This window comes from Bos taurus, chromosome 11, assembly GCF_002263795.3.
Source record: "Bos taurus isolate L1 Dominette 01449 registration number 42190680 breed Hereford chromosome 11, ARS-UCD2.0, whole genome shotgun sequence".
Lineage (NCBI taxonomy): Eukaryota > Metazoa > Chordata > Mammalia > Artiodactyla > Bovidae > Bos > Bos taurus.
Window position 1 is genome coordinate 83970409 of NC_037338.1, and position 17506 is coordinate 83987914.

The window sequence follows — 17506 nt, forward strand, 5'->3', positions numbered from 1 at the left end:
CCTGGAGTAGGGAAGACAACTCACTCCAGTATTCTTGCCTGGAGAATTCCATGGACAGAGAAGCCTGACAGGCTACAGTCTATGAGGTCACAGAGAGTTGTACGCGACTGAGTACACAGTGTTGGTCTCAGCAGTCCCTAGGGTAGGTGAGATGACACGAGTGTATGCTCTCTCTATCCCAACAAATGTTTTCTTCAGGGACACATTAACCACATAAAGCAAGTGGTCATTATCAGACTGAGTGGAGATGGGCATTGCTGGATCAGGGGCAGAATGGAGCCTCTCTCTGACATCACTCCTTCTTCTTTCCTCTGAAGTCATCACACATCTTATATAGACCTCTCCACCCCCACTCAAATATATCATGATAGATCACATAAACAAATTGGGCCCACAGTCATAAACACAACTTTACTTATTCGTTGGCTGATTACTTATCTGGTAATGAAGTTTCTGGATTCAAGGACACCTTGCAGATCCTTTGGGAAAAGGATCCAAATCTACTGTAGAAACAAATCACTCAGGCCAGATGCACAAGCGTTGCTTATTCCCTCAGCTTAGAATGAAAAGGCGGCCTACATAATGTATAGAAATAGCATTCTTTGAACTATTTAAAAAATCCTGTTAGGGTGTTTTCTTAATCCATTGAGAAAAATATTTTTAGGAGGGAGAGTTTATAACCAACAGTCATCTGTATAAAGGCCACCACTTCTTTATTGGACAAAACACACCGCATGAATAGTTTGGCTACTCTTAAACTGGCTACATGTAAGACACACTGGGGTAAATAAAAACAGAGATTCTAATGAGCCATCCAAGACTTTTGGTTTTGTTTGTTTATTTGTTTGGTTGCTGTCACATGGCATCAGGGATCTTTAGTTCCCTGACCAGGGATCCAGTCCCTGCCCCCTGCAGTGGAAGCATGGGATCTTTTCAATGCACCGCCAGGGAAGTCCCAAGCCATCCAAGACTTTATTAATCAGTATTTGGTGGGGCTTCAAAAATTTCTCTTAATGATGCTAATGTCTCACCAGTTTGATAACTGCTTTTTTCCTTTTTGTCAAATTATGAAAAGCACTGAAAAATTTAGCCTTCTTAAACACGTTAAGTTGATCATTTTTTATCACTTATTCCAAGATTATACTAAATTCTGACCTTTAACAGGTGAACTTCTCAGCATTGCAATACCCCTGCTAGTGGTCCTGCTGCCCACACATTATGAGGGCCTGTCCCACGTATAGACTGCCTTTCGAAAGCAGGCAGCAGACTAGAAGCTGTACAGGAACGTGCAGGTGGGTGAGTCCTAGTAATCATGCTATTTCAGTCTTGAGCAGACCTCTACAGAGAAAAAACAACAAACTTTGACCTTTCTGTTCTAATCCTTGCAACACCTCAGTGAAATAGGCAGGGCTGGGTCGTTTGTTTAGGTAGATAAGGAAGCTGAACCCCAAAGAGGTTTCATAATCCTTCTAAGATTGCACAGGCTAGAAATTGTTCCAATGAACCACTTCTGTGTGTGTGTGTGTGTGTGTGTGTGTGTGCGTGCTCAGTTACTCAGTCACGTCTGACTCTTTGGGGCCCCATGAACTGTAGCCAGAACTGTAGCCTGCCAGATTCCAGTTCCATAAGGAACTTTCCAGGCAAGAATACTGGAGTGGGTTGCCACTTCCTCCCCCAGGGGATCTTCTGGATCCAGGGATTAAAACTGTGTCTCTTGTGTCTCCTTCTCTGGCAGGTGGATTTTTTATTTGCCACTAACGATACCTGCGAGGACTGAACTACTTCTACTAGGAACCAAACTCAGGTCTTCTAACTCAGATTAGGCTGTCACTGATTAGGCAATAATAGATAAACGTGTGTACACACCCAAACACACACACACATAAAACACAGACACACACACAGAATGATCCCTGTGATCTATATCAACCAAAAGACTTTTAGTGATTACCCTATAGCTAGGCTAGTAGAGCATGACTGATATGTTTCTCTTAAATGTACTTTTTTTTGTCTAAGATTTGGATATTTTGTCTAGATAAATATCTATATAAGTTAACTGTTCAATGCCTTGTAAGTTTTTATAGTTTGTGTTAAGTATTAACTCATCAGTAGTCTTCTGTCTGGCTAATTCTCCACCAATGCATGCTTCCTCTTTCCATTTCAGGGCTTTCTCCTCTGTAAAATGGGTGACCACTGGGATTTAGCACTGACATTCTATGGCTTTTCTTTCTGTTGTTTGTTATATGTTATTCCATTGACCACCAACTCTGCCTGCATAATTACTATGCAGATGGCAGGGCTCCAGACATCAGCCTTGGGATCCAGGAGGAGCGATGATGCTACTTCTTGCTCTGAGTGGTTGTGGCGTATTATCTGTACTTCCTCATGTCTCACTTCCTCCCTTTTAGTTCTCTCTACATAACTTCATCTTGTGGAACTGTGAGCCTCCCACATTCAACTGAGAGTCTCTTGGCCCAAGAACAGTACAGTGAAAGGAAGAAGTGAACACTTTTGGAGAGCTGCAAGATTGGAAGTATTATTATATTCACTTAATATAATGGGCAATAGACAAGGAGACTGAGGAACAGAGAGGTTAAGTAAATTGCCCAAAGTTACATAACAGTTAAGTGACAAGAATCTAGTCTTGTAACCACTAGGCTATACTGTCCCACTCCATGTACTTCGTGAAGGAAATTTATGAGCTACGCCAAGTCCAGTCTCCTTTATGCCTTGTAAACCCATTTCCTCCACCAGAAAGTAAGGAAACAAGAAGGACCTGGTGGTGTGTTTTTACCAGGGCACAGGATGAATCTTTACCACTGAGGGGCAAGGCACCAGCCAGGTGAAGGTGAAAATGGAGGGCACCTTGGACAACTGGCTGTGATTATTTGCTTGTAGGGGCAGCTACACTGTTGGCCCCAAACAAATCAGGGGAAATAGCTCTTGGCCAATGCTAATAACCACAAATAAAGGCTCTGTTGTTTCCTTAGCACTTCATTTTTTTTTTTTTTTGCCTTGTGTCTCAATCAGTACTTAGAAAAAGAAAGACACAGCCTCCCTGAGCCTGGAGCTTTTCTGCCAGGACACACTGAAATTGAAAAAGAAATCCACGGTCCTGGATGGAATCAGTTTTGTATTTGTTTTATAACAGTTGAATCGGGTAGAGTAATGAAACAGGGTAAGTCTTTGGGATCATTTTCAAAAGAGGTTTTGAAGCTCAGTTTTAAAAGGAGATGCTTTATTTTAGAGCAGTGTTTGGCAAACTTTTTCTCTAAAGGAAGAGATGGTAAATATTTTAGACTTTGGAAGCTAAAGGTCCAAACGGATGTGATACAACAAGAGAGAGAAGAGAAAAAAGCTCAATTTGCCTGGGGTGGTCCAAGGTCAAATGGGGTGGTAAGCATGCTTTGGGCTCAGGTCTTGACAGATCCTTCAGAGGATCCCTGAGTAAAGGGAAGAGAGTCAGGCTGTGTCAGGGGAAGTGGTCCCTCACTTTTTATTATGATTTGACCCCTAGATTCAGATGCTTTCTTTTCCTTCCAAAGAGCCTGGCCTTCTTAACCAAGGAAGGTGGCTGGGGTTACTCATTGAGATTTCAGTCTTCTCTTATTTTCCAGACTGAGTTTTCACCACCTAGTGCAAGCAGCAACCGAAGAGCAGAGACCTCAACATGCAGGTGGCAATTAGTGCACGGTGTGGCCAATTGAGAGACATCCGGGGTAGAAAGGGGAACTGGAGTGCAAAGAACTCTGGCATGCTTTTCATGACTCAAACTGCCAATCTGCTACATCAGTGCCACAGGCAGCCACTGTTTTAGGAGAGGGATGAATATGACATGGCATGAAAACTGACCTTTTCCAGTCCTGGGACCACTGCTGAGTTTTCCAAATTTGCTGTCATATTGAGTGCAGCACTTTCACAGCATCATCTTTTAGGTTTTGAAATAGTTCAACTGGAATTCCATCACCTCCACTAGCTTTGTTCATAGTGATGCTTCCTAAGGCCCACTTGACTTCACATGCCAGGATGTCTGGCTCTAGGTCAGTGATCGCACCATTGTGATTATCTGGATTGTGAAGATCTTTTTTGTATAGTTCTTCTGTGTATTCTTGCCACTTCTTGATAATATTAGTTTTCATTCCAACCCCAAAGAAAGGCAATGCCAAAGAATGCTCAAACTACTGCACAATTGCACTCATCTCATATGCTAGTCAAGTAATGCTCAAAATTCTCCAAGCGAGGCTTTAACAATACATGAACCGTGAACTTCTAGATATTCAAGCTGGTTTTAGAAAAGAAAAAACAGAAATTAAATTGCCAACATCCATTGGATCATCCAAAAAGCAAGAGTTCGAGAAAAACATCTACTTCTGATTTATTGACTATGACAAAGCCTTTGACTGTGTGGATCACCACAAACTGTGGAAAATTCTGAAAGAGATGGGAACACCAGACCATTTGAACTGCCTCTTGAGAAACCTGTATGCAAGTCAGGAAGCAAAAGTTAGAACTGGACATGGAAAAACAGACTGGTTCCAAATAGGAAAAGGAGTACGTCAAGGCTGTATATTGTCACCCTGCTCATTTAACTTATATGCAGAGTACATCATGAGAAATGCTGGGCTGGAAGAAGCACAAGCTGGAATCAAGATTACTGGGAGAAATATCAATAACCTCAGATATACAGATGACACCCTAATGGCAGAAAGCGAAGAAGAACTAAAGAGCCTCTTGATGCAAGTGAAAGAGGAGAGTGAAAAAGTTGGCGTAAAGCTCAACATTCAGAAAACTAAGATCATGGCATCTGGTCCCATCACTTCAGGGTAAGTAGATGGGGAAACAGTGAAAGTGAAACTGAAGTTGCTCAGTCGTGTCTGACTCTGTGATCCCATGAAGCCTACCAGGCTTTTCCATCCATGGGATTTTCCAGGCAAGAGTACTGGAGTGGGTTGCCATTTCCTTCTCCAGGGGCTCTTGCCTGACACAGGAATCGAACCCCAGTTTCCCACATTGCAGGCAGACGCTTTACCCTCTGAGCCACCAGTGGCAGACTTTATTTTTTGGGGCTCCAAAATCACCCCAGATGGTGACTGTAGCCCTGAAATTAAAAGACACTTACTCTTTGGAAGAAAAGCTATGACCAACCTAGATGGCATATTAAAAAGCAGAGACATTACTTTGCCAACAAATGTCCATCTAGTTAAAGGTATGGTTTTTCCAGTAGTTATGTATGGATGTGAGAGTTGGACTATAAAGAAAGCTGAATGCAGAAGAATTGATGCTTTTGAACTGTGGTCATTGGAGAAGACTCTTGAGAGTCCTTTGGACTGCAAGGAGATCCAACCAGTCCATCCTAAAGGAAATCAGTCCTGAATATTCACTGGAAGGACTGGTGCTGAAGCATCATCTCAGATGATGATAGTCTGAGAGGCTGAATTTGGAAGATGTAAGTGTGTAAAGGAATTGACGATGTGGGCATTACCAGGAAGGTGGAGGCTAGTGTAGTAGGCAGGGGTTTTACAATGATGGGATCTCAGAAATCCATGTGGCTTACTGCTTCCTCTTCCCTATAAAAGGCTTATTTTTATATTTCTATCAATTGTTGTATGATTCATAGGAATTTTCTGCGGAAGTATTACTCCTATCTCATCAGGTTATCCACATGATTTGATTTGATTAATGATGTTTTTAAGAACTGGTGATGTAACTCTAGGTTTATGAACCACACCATGATTTCTTTGGTAACTCCCAGTTCAATTTTGCCAAGAAAACATATGTACTTTTCATATGTACTTGGATTTTGGAGCAGCTGCAGAGCTATGTTGTCACTCAGGCCAAATGTCATTGCAACTGAGAGGTAAAACTCAGTTTGTTTGTTTGTTTGTTTGTTTTCAAGTTAAGCAGATTCTATTAATTTTTATTATTTTAACTTTTATGAGTTTGGGTCTCACATATTGTAAAGCAATTAGCCTCCAATTAAATAAATTAATTTAAAAAACAAAACAACAAAAAAAGAAACTCAGTTTTTATAAGCCACAGAGATTTTTCAAGCCATTTGTTATGCAACAGAGCTGACTGATACAGGGTAAAATTTAGAAAAGCAGAAAAGAAGCTTCCATGAGTGAAATCTGTTACTAGACATGAAAACCAGATACCAGGCTAAGGGTTAAGGCCAGGACTCACTCCCACGATGATGAGGTAAGGCAGGACATGCTGTCTAGCAGCCCTGGTCCCAGGATACTGGACAGGATGTCGGGACAGGAATTTAGATTTACGAACTAGTTTGTCTTCCCTGAGCCACAAAGTTAGGGCTAGCAGCAATGACCTTAACCCAAGCCAAGTCATTCAAATCTATGTATATTAAGAGTTTCTCATTTTATGCTGCTGCTGCTAAGTCGCTTCCATCGTGTCCGACTCTGTGCGACCCCAGAGACGGCAGCCCACCAGGCTCCGCCATCCCTGGGATTCTCCAGGCAAGAACACTGGAGTGGGTTGCCATTTCCTTCTCCATTGCATGAAAGTGAAAAGTGAAAGGGAAGTCGCTCAGTTGTGTCCGACTCTTAGTGATCCCACGGACTTCAGCCACCAGACTTCTCCATCCAAGGGATTTTCCAGGCAAGAGTACTGGAGTCAGGTGCCATTGCCTTCTCCTTTATATCAGGAGTCAAATCATGAGCTAAAGATTCAGAGACAACTAAGAAGGCAGAGCTCAGATACTCATGGTGAGGAGGGTACATCATGAAGTTTCTTGAGAGGACACTGGGTCTGGAAGAATGGTAGATGAGTGGATTGAGGGACTAGCAGGCATAACTCCATGGAAGCATAAGGATTGGCCCAAGTTCCTTAAGTCTCTCTTGTCTACTCAAGATTGGTCCATGAGCAGTTCCTTAAAGTAGCTTCACAAACCACCTGTGCCAGAAACAGCTTCATAAAACTCACAGATCCTGTCCCCAAGTCTGACAAATCAAGGTTTCTACACCTGAAACCTCAGAATATGCAAAATGGACCCTCCTTGTGACTCTGCATTCAAGTCTGAGCCCCAGGGATGCAGTTCAGTGGGTCTCAGACCCAGCTTCACATTGAATCATCTGGGCAGCTTATAAGATATAACATGCCTGCATCTTGACATGGAGGTCTTTCTTGACTGATCTGATATAGAGTTCAAGCACTGGCATGTTTTAGAAGTTTCCTAAATTTATTTTGATCCAGACTCAGTTTGAGAATCATTGGTATAGAGAAAAATATCAGTTTATAGCTACTGCATATTCAGGATGTGTATCATGGAGATAACATTCAGGACACTGTTGTGGCTGGAGTAATCAAACTAAGGATGGTCTTTTTAAAAATGAGGTCAAAATATTGAAATCTGATAGGAAGATAGTACCTGGCACAGGGTAAGCATTCAAAGTCATCAGTTGAGTGGATTAATTAAGAGACATATGTCCAAAGAGTTTGAGTATTGAAAGCAAGTCTTCTAGGTTATTCCAATTGGGGTTTAGGACCCACTGTTCTAGAGACAGTGTGGGAAAGGGGTAGGGAGAGATGGGGTAGGGAGAGAAGAAAAACCTGAGTGTAGCTGGGCCTCAAGAAGGCCAGGAACCAGACCTTGACAGGATGATCTGGCTCAAAGAACACAAGGGCTTCAATCTCAGTTGCCTTGAGGGCCTGGAGATTTTTGTGTTATTGCTTCTAATACAGAACTTATTCTCAGAACATGTGCTAAGTTATCTACCAGTTTCGGATTTTGCTTATTGCATTTTCAGAATTGAATTTTTCAAGAGCAATTGCCACAATACAATTCTGTGAACTTGTAGCACTGAACATTTCTAATTAGGTTGCTATAGCCCTTAGCCAAATTACTGCAAATGTCATCTCTCTCTGCGCTCTTTTTGATGCAAAAATGTAGGGCAGTCAGCAATATACACAATTTAATCTTAACACAGGCAGACGCTGCTCTTGGTGACAGAAGGGTCTGTTTTCCATTAACCCAAAATTTGCTTAGTCAAGCAATTCCCTCATTACACAGCTTGTATCCAAAAGGATGTTTCTGTCTTTCAAGCAAGCTGCTACTTGAGCAATTAGCTCTCCATAAAAATGTGAGTAATTGCCCTATCTCTGAATGGTTGGTATGTCGATCATGCCCACGGGCCAGTCTTGGCTATTCCTAGTCTCCTCTGCTGGCACTGTCCCAGGTTTCAGAGATTCTGCATCAGTAGGACACATGGCAGGATCAACAAGTGCATTTCCAGCCTTGGCATTGTTCTCTTTCAAGGAAATTGTATTCAGTTATCAAAAATGTTTTTTCGTAAATTCTCATTAGGTCAGCCTCATGACCTAATGCCCTCACCTTTGTCCTCCAAGTCCCCCTTTTTTTTTTTTCAGATAGTTCCATAAATTCTTCACATACCCCAGCCTGGACCAATTCATGAGCAAACAAATCATAACAAAATAAAATGAACCATTGATAAAGAGGAACCATCATTGAATACTCATTATGTATGAGGCCCTTTGATGTTGTTTAGCCACTAAGTTATGTCCGCCTCTTTGCAACCCCATGGACTGTAGCCCGCTGGGCTCCTCCATCCATGGAATTTCCTAGGCAAGAATATTGCAGTGGGTTGCCATTTTCTTCTTCAGGGGATCTTCCCAAGCCAGTGATCAAACCTGGGTCTCCTGCACTGCAGGCTGATTCTTTACTACTGAGCCACCAGAGAAGCCCATATTAGACCCTTTAGATCACATTTAATTCTGGTTGCAGTTCAAAGTATATGCATTATTATTCCCAATTTACAGACAAAAACTGAGTCAGTGAAAATAAGTGAGTCATGAAATAACTAGCTACACAACCTCTGATTGTACAGCTCTTTTTTACAATGTCCTAAACAACATAGCCATGGGTGTTAAAAATAGCCATCCTTTCTGACTTGGAATCCTCAGCCCCATGAACAATGGGCTCCCTGGGCACATTCCTATCTGCAACTTTTTTCTGGAGATGAAGCTCATTTCCCAAGAATATTTGTTCTCTACTCTTTGGGGTCTGCTTCCTATGAATAATCATCTAAAATAAAGCTTACTTAAACCCCTGACTCTGAGAATTGTCTACTCCAGGTTCTTCACTGCTGAGATTGATCCACTAATTAGTACCACATCTGATCCTCTGACTTCACCAGGAGAATCCCCTTGAATTCATTTGGGAGACAGGGAAGATGTGCAAGCTTATGGGAACTGAGGTCTTATCTATCACATAGCCAGCATCACGTAAAATGGACTCTTTGCATCTCCTCATTATTCTTGGTTATGAACTGATTTTCCTGATCTATTTCTTTGTCCCATTAATGTTGATCTGATTTTATAAGTTTATAAGCTTGTTGCTTCATGAATTCATTTTTACTTTTAACCCCACTTCCCCCTGGCTTCTCAAAGGTGACTGTGAGTTCCTTCGTCAGTCACTTTGTCTCTGGCCATACTGTAGTCAGCTCACCTGAACTATCTCTCACTTTGGTCTCCCCCTACCTTTTAGTTCATCACCAACTAGAAGTCTCATAAGCACCTGAATGACTCTCACTATTGGTATTCATGGAGAACCGTGTCCTGTGGATTCTTATTTCTAAATATCTTTGAAGTTCTTACCTTTCCCTCCATTACCTTTTCTACTTCCCTGTTCTAGACCCTCATCACTTATCATCTAGGTTAGGATGTAACTTCCCTCCGCATCTCTAAAAATAACATCCTGCTATTCTATCTTCTCCCTTTCCAGCAGGGTGATCTTTCTAAAGACTATGCTCCTCCTTTTTAAACCTTTCAAAGGATACCCATGTTTTCAAGATAAAGTCTGAAGCTCTTATGATAGTTATCTTACCTATATTTCAAATTGTATTCACCTTTCAAAATCTTACATAAACTTCCTCTCTGTTTGTCTGTCTCAATTTACTCTACCCTCAAGCAATTTCTAACACAACATTTCTTAAATTAGATTGTAATGATTTATCATGAGCCACTCTCACCTCTCTGAATTTTACACACCTTGTCTAGGCAAAGACTGAGTCTAGTTAATCTCTGTATCCCCAAAGACAGAACAGTGTCTGGCACTTACTGGATGTGTACTGATTGTGTGCTAAATGAATGGATGTGTGAATCAGTTAACGGTGGAAATAGAGGTCAGCATCACCATTGCTTTCTTTCCTGCTGGGTTCAGAGTGTTTGTTCATGTCCACCTAAGGAACAATGAGTGCCTCATTAGGATACAGAGATGAAGGTAGTCATGAAAAAGCAATGAAACTGCTCAGTTTCATTGCAATCAGATACATGCCAAGCTAATTCTATGGGTCTTTATGCTGTAGAAAACATTCATTAAAAGCATTTACTTTTTTAAACTCAGATTTGCATATGCCCTTATCTTGTGGACAGGGAGATGAGGTTGCAAAATTACTCTGAAATAGGTTTTTGTGACTGCAATCAGTATAGGAAAAAGAGGGTTGATAATGTTGGTAACAGAAAGAAAATGAAAATTGTAGGTGGAGAGCAGGTTCAGTGAGTGCTTCTCCTCCTGCCTATAACCTCAGTGACATTAGAACAGAATGAAAAGGTAAAATGATGGTCTTTAGAGGGGTCTTGCCATTCCACCAGCTATGAGCACCATCCTGGGACAGGTACCATGCTAGGCTCCCAGAATAAAGAAATACTGAAGAGAAGCTCTCTGCTCCTGGTGTGACGTGGAGCAGGGACACAAAATAGGTTGTTATGTGCAATGTAGAGAGTACTAGACTAGAGAATGGATGTAGATTACGGATGAAAGTTGTTGTCATAGAGACCGTGGGAGAGCTTTGCAGGGGTGACATTTGAGTTGAAAGTGGAAGGGCCATTCAGGGAAAATAGCATTCCGGCTGGAGAGAAGAGTTTTTCTAAACCTCCCAGTGTGTGAAGTGACGTGGTCAAGGACTGATGCAACAGGCAAGGGTGACAAAGGAGTCTGAGGAGGACGATAGGTAGAGTAATTCATGAGCAGAGATCCAGGAACCAGTGGAGGAGCTGAGAGAGGGCTTGACTTGACCCCACATACACTGTGCATTCAGGGGCTTCATAAAGTTTGAAGCCTGTATAATTTGAGAAATTATCTATAAATTCAGTTCAATTCAGTCACACAGTCATGTCCGACTCTCTGCAAGCCCATGAACTGCAGCACACCAGGGCTCCCTGTCCATCACCACCTCCCAGAGTCCACACAGACCTATGTCCATTGAGTCAGTGATGCCATCCAACCATCTCATCCTCTGTCATCCCCTTCTCCTCCTGCCCTCAATGGTTCCCAGAATCAGGGTCTTTGCCAATGAGTCAGCTCTTCGCATCAGGTGGCCAAAGTATTGGAGTTTCAGCTTCAGCTTCAGCTTCAGCATCAGTCCTTCCAATGAATACTCAGGACTGATCTCCTTTAGGATAGACTGGTTGGATCTCCTTGCAGTCCAAGGGACTCTCAAGAGTCTTCTCCAACACCACAGTTCAAAAGCATCAACTCTTCAGCGCTCAGCTTTCTTTATAGTCTAACTCTCACATCCATACATGACCACTGGAAAAACCATAGCCTTGATTAGATGGACATTTGTTGACAAAGTGATGTCTCTGCTTTTGAATATGCTATCTAGGTTGGTCATAACTCTCCTTCCAAGGAGTAAGTGTCTTTTAATTTCATGGCTGCAATCACCATCTACAGTGATTTAGGAGCCCAGAAAAATAAAGTCAGCCACTGTTTCCACTGTTTCCCTATCTATTTGCCATGAAGTGATGGGACCAGATGCCATGATGTTAGTTTTCTGATTGTTGAGCTTTACGCCAACTTTTTCACTCTCCTCTTTCACTGTCATCACGAGGCTCTTTAGTTCTTCTTCACTTTCTGCCATAAGGGTGGTGTCGTCTGCATATCTGAGGTTATTGAGATTTCTCCTGGCAATCTTGATTCCAGCTTGTACTTCTTCCAGCCCAGCATTTCTCAAGATGTACTCTGCATATAAGTTAAATAAGCAGGGTGATAGTATGCAGCCTTGACATACTCCTTTTCCTATTTGGAACCAGTTGTTCCATGTCCAGTTCTAACTGTTATTTCCTGACCTGCATATAGGTTTCTCAAGAGGCAGGTCAGGTGGTCTGGTATTCCTGTCTCTTTCAGGATTTTCCACAGTTTATTGTGATCCACACAGTCAAAGGCTTTGGCATAGTCAATAAAGAAGAAATAGATATTTTTCTGGAACTCTCTTGCTTTCTCAACGATACAGCGGATGTTGGCAGTTTGATGTCTGGTTCCTCTGCCTTTTCTAAAACCAGCTTGAACATCTGAAAGTTCATGGTTCACGTATTGCTGAAGCCTGGCTTGGAGAATTTTGAGCATTACTTTACTAGCGTGTGAGATGAGTGCAACTGTGTGGTAGTTTGAGCATTCTTTGGCATTGCCTTTCTTCAGGATTAGAATGAAAACTGACCTTTTCCAGTCCTGTGGCCACTGCTGAGTTTTCCAAATTTGCTGGCTTATTGACTGCAGCACTTTCACATCATCATCTTTCAGAATTTGAAATAGCTCAACTGGAATTCCATCACCTCCACTTGCTTTGTTTGTAGCGATGCTTCCTAAGGCCCACTTGACTGTGCATTCCAGGATGTATGGCTGTAGGTGAGTGATCACACCATGGTGATTATCTGGGTCATGAAGATTTTTTTTTGTTCAGTTCTTCTGTGTGTTCTTGCCACCTGTTCTTAATATCTTCTGCTTCTGTTAGTTCCCTATAATTTCTGTCCTTTATTGAGTCCATCATTGCATGAAATGTTCCCTTGTTATCTCTAATTTTCTTGAAGAGATCTCTAGTCTTTCCTATTCTATTGTTTTCTTTTATTTCTTTTCACTGTTTGCTGAACAAGGCTTTCTTATCTCTCCTTGCTTTTCTTTTGAACTCTGCATTCAGATGCTTATATCTTTCCTTTTCTCCTTTGCTTTTCACTTCTCTTCTTTTCACAGCTCTTTGTAAGGCTTCCTTAGGCAGCCATTTTGCTTTTTTGCATTTCTTTTCCTTGGGGAAGGGAAAAGATTCCTTGATTTCTGTCTTCTGTGCAATGTCAGGAACCTCCATTCATAGTTCATCAGGCACTCTGTCTATCAGATCTAGTCCCTTAAAGCTATTTCTCATTTCCAATGTATAATCATAAGGGATTTGATTTAGGTAATACCTGAATGTTTTACTGGTTTTCCCCACTTTCTTCCATTTTAGTCTAAATTTGGCAATAAGGAGTTCATGATCCAAGCCACAGTCAGCTCCCAGTCTTGTTTTTGCTGACTGTATAGAGCTTCTCCAACTTTGGCTGGATTCGGTGTTGACCATCTGGTGATGCCCATGTGTAAAGTCTTCTCTTGTGTTGTTGGGAGAGGATGTTTGCTATGACCAGTGCTTTCTCTTGGCAGGACTCTAACCTTTGCCCTGCTTCATTCTGTACTCCAGGGCCAAACTTGCCTATTACTCCAGGTATTTCTTGACTTCCTACTTTTGCATTCCAGTCCCCTATAATGAAAAGGACATCTTTTTTGGGTGTTAGTTCTAGAAGGTCTTGTAGGTCTTCATAGATTCGTTCAACTTCAGCTTCTTCAGCGTTACTGGTTGGGGCATAGACTTAGATTCCTGTGATAATGAATGGTTTGCTTTGGAAACGAAAAGAGATCATTCTGTCATTTTTGAGATTGCATCCAAATCCAAGTACTGCATTTCGGACTCTTTTGTTGACTATGATGGCTACTCTTATTTCTTCTAAGGGATTTCTCCTCACAGTAGTAGATATAATGGTCATCTGAGTTAAATTCACCCATTCCAGTCCATCTTCATTCGCTGATTCCTAGAATGTCGATGTTCACTCTGGCCATCTCCTCTTTGACCACTTCCAATTTGCCTTGATTCATGGACCTAACATTCCAGGTTCCTATGCAATATTGCAGTTAAAGAGTGTTTTATGCTTGTACTTTATACTGACAGAAAATTAAGTACATATTGGTGAAAGTGAAGGGCTCTGAGCTCATTAGCCTCAAGGTAAATTGTCTTCTGGTTCAGAGAGGGTGGACTTGATTGGTATAAAACGTCCTACTCTTAAATAAATTCTGAAGATAAAGAGGGACTTACTTTGCTAGAAAGAAAGCAAGTAGAACCATAAAACCCACAGAAATCTAGTTTAGAACAACTAAATCAGCCTCTGTAAAGAAGTCCTCTGGCTCTGGAGAGCTGTTCCATCTCTCTTTAAACAGAATTGACAGGCTGCCTCTTTTGACAATCCTGTCACCATATCATCAATTTCTCCTTCTGCTCCTGAAAGGGTGCTAATCCAATGGAGGAGCAAGGTGGGAAAGCCTAAGACAGGTGAGGAATTTTATTTTTTGAGATTGCCATATATAACCATGTGTAAATAAGTAGTAAACATTCCAGTAATTTGTTTATGGAAGGAAATGTCATAAGAAGTGAACCAAAATAATTAATCTATACATGCCATTTCATTTCCTTTCTAAGCATCTCTAGAAAGAGAACTTGGATAGAAAAAATTGCTGACTTCTCCCAAGATTTTCTGCATGTCATGTATCTTATACCAGTCAGCTGGTTTGGATTTCTCTGCCAAGAGAATGCAATGGTCATAGCAAACACCCTCTTCCAACTCTCACATCTCACATCCATTTCCCATTAGGAAGTTTCTTTTCTTTTTTTTTTTTTTTAAACAACGAGAGCATTTAATTCTTTTTTTTTCTTTAAGGCATCACAGTTTAAAAAAATTACTGCAGGCCATCTAAGGCACCGATAAAAAGTTCCAATCTGCTTTCAAATAATGCAGCCTTTAAAGAATTTGATATTTTGCTGGCATTACTCATTAGAAATTATGGGAATGAACACTGATAATTTCTCATGACTTTTCCATGCCATTTCAAGATATTATTTCTTTGCTGTGAACCATTTTAAAAGTCTTTATTGAATTTGATACAATATTTCTTCTGTTTTATGCTTTGGTTTTTTTGTCATGATGCCTGTGGCATCTTAGCTCCCTGACCAGGGATCAAAACTACACGCTCTGCACTGGAAGGCAAAGTTGTAACCACTGGACTACCAGAGAAGACCCTGCCATGCCATTTTTTGACTCAAATACCCTCATTGGAAGTCCATTTCCTGTGCTTCTCTTCCCCATGCTGGCGTGCAGACACTATTGATGCATGACAGCATCACATGCCAATTACACAACATCATGCAGTTCTTTCACTATAAATGGAATGAACTGGATATTCCTATCGTGAGTGCCTTGATTTCTTGCCCAAAAGTCTTGTCTCACTGTTCTCACTTCTGGAGTACTTCCCTGTGTTTTAATTAAATACTATTTTACTTTCAGAGGTAATTTTGACACTTGCATGCGACCATGCCTCCAAGCTTGGGTAGGGTCTTCCTTGTATGTATCATCTTATTCAAGTGTAGATCCATTCTCTTGTCTTCTGTAATTGACTATGGTCTTTTCAAGGATACAATCAGTGTCTGGCTCATCTCTATATCTTTCACAGCATGAGCTGAATGTGTTTTTATAATTGCTAGAATGCATGGGTAGATACATTTAGGTATAATGATCTTTGACAAACCTTATTACTTCTGTAACATCTCCATACTAGTAGAACATGATTAGAGCAGCTAGCAATTTTATGAACTCTTTTCAACTTTCAGACTATATATATCGGTTTCCAGAAAGCCCTAAAAGAGCTTTCTATATCTCAGTGATAGGAGGAGAGCCATTTCTGATGGAGAAATTTATCCATATAGGTGATTTCACATGTTTCTTCTCCATATAACAGACAGATATAGTCATCTCTTCTTAAAGAAAGGAAAGCTAACTTGTCTAACATGAAGAAATTTAAACTGAAGTGAATGGAATTTAGTTATATTTCTATGCAGTTGGCTACAGACACTTAAATCAGCACCCTTCCTAGGATCAATATTTTTTCCCAGTGACAGAGACTATTAAGTGGCTTTTGGGAAATACCCTAAAGGTCTGAAGAAAGAACCTATATAAACTTGAGGGATTGAAATTTTGAAAAGTGGAGAAAAAGAGAGTCACAGAAGCATCTGTCATAGTCATTGCAAGAGGGATAAAATGTATAACTTCATCTGTACAGTTTTTAATCTTCTTCTTCTCTCTCTCATAAAACAGAAATACCATAAACTTGGTGAATCACAGTATTAACAAGGAAAAGACTTTGATGAGATTCTTCAATATGTGTCTACTGACTGGGAGGAGACAATGGATTCCAAGTTGGTTAAAACTGATCCAGTGAAGGCAGAAAATGGACAGTTGCCATCCCACAGAGACACTTAATGATATGCTCTAACAGCGTCTCCTTTACACTACTTGCATTCACAAATTGTGTAGAAATACGCATGGTCCACTTGTGGAAGGAATACATAAAATAACACTGAGTGGGAGAACTCTACACATGAAGTTGTATTTATAGAAGTCCCAGAGCATGTGAAAAAAAAGAGAATGCTCTTAGCCACCCAATGTAAACACGAAAGTGATTATAGGGAATTTGAAAGTCAATATTGTGAAGAATTTTTCTTTTTTTTTATTTATATTTTTTTAAATTTTATTTTATTTAACTTTACAATATTGTATTGGTTTTGCCATATATCAAAATGAATCTGCCACAGGTATACATGTGTTCCCCATTCTGAACCCTCCTCCCTCTTCCCTCCCCATACCATCCCTCTGGGTCGTCCCAGTGCACCAGCCCCAAGCATCCAGTATCGTGCATCAAACCTGGACTGGTGACTCGTTTCATATATGATATTATACATATTTCAATTCCATTCTCCCAGATCATCCCACCCTCTCCCTCTCCCAGAGTCCAAAAGACTGTTCTATATATCAGTGTCTCTTTTGCTGTCTCGTATACAGGGTTATTGTTACCATCTTTCTAAATTCCATATATATGCATTAGTATACTGTATTGGTGTTTTTCTTTCTGGCTTACTTCACTCTGTATAATAGGCTCCAGTTTCATCCACCTCATTAGAACTGATTCAAATGTATTCTTTTTAATGGCTAAGAATTTTTCATAAGCACTTTTGAATGATTGAGCTGCTTAGTAAAACTTAGATAAAAAGACACCCGGAGGTTAATTTAGTTGTTATGACCTATTTTAAAGTCTCTTATGGTAAAACAGGTTAGACCTCTTCCATGTAGTTTAGCCAACAAAACTAAGATGAATGGGTAGAAGTTAGCTTGAATCAGAAAGTCCCTGCATGTGGAAATTAAACAGTTAAATCAGGGAATATTTCCTGAATGGATAAACAATAGGTCCTACTGTATAGCACAAATATATTCAATATCTTGTGATAAACCATAATGAAAAAAAATATGTATACACACATACATATATATATATATATATATATATATATATATATATATATATATATAAAGCTGCATCACTTTGTTGCAGAGAAGAAATTAAACACAT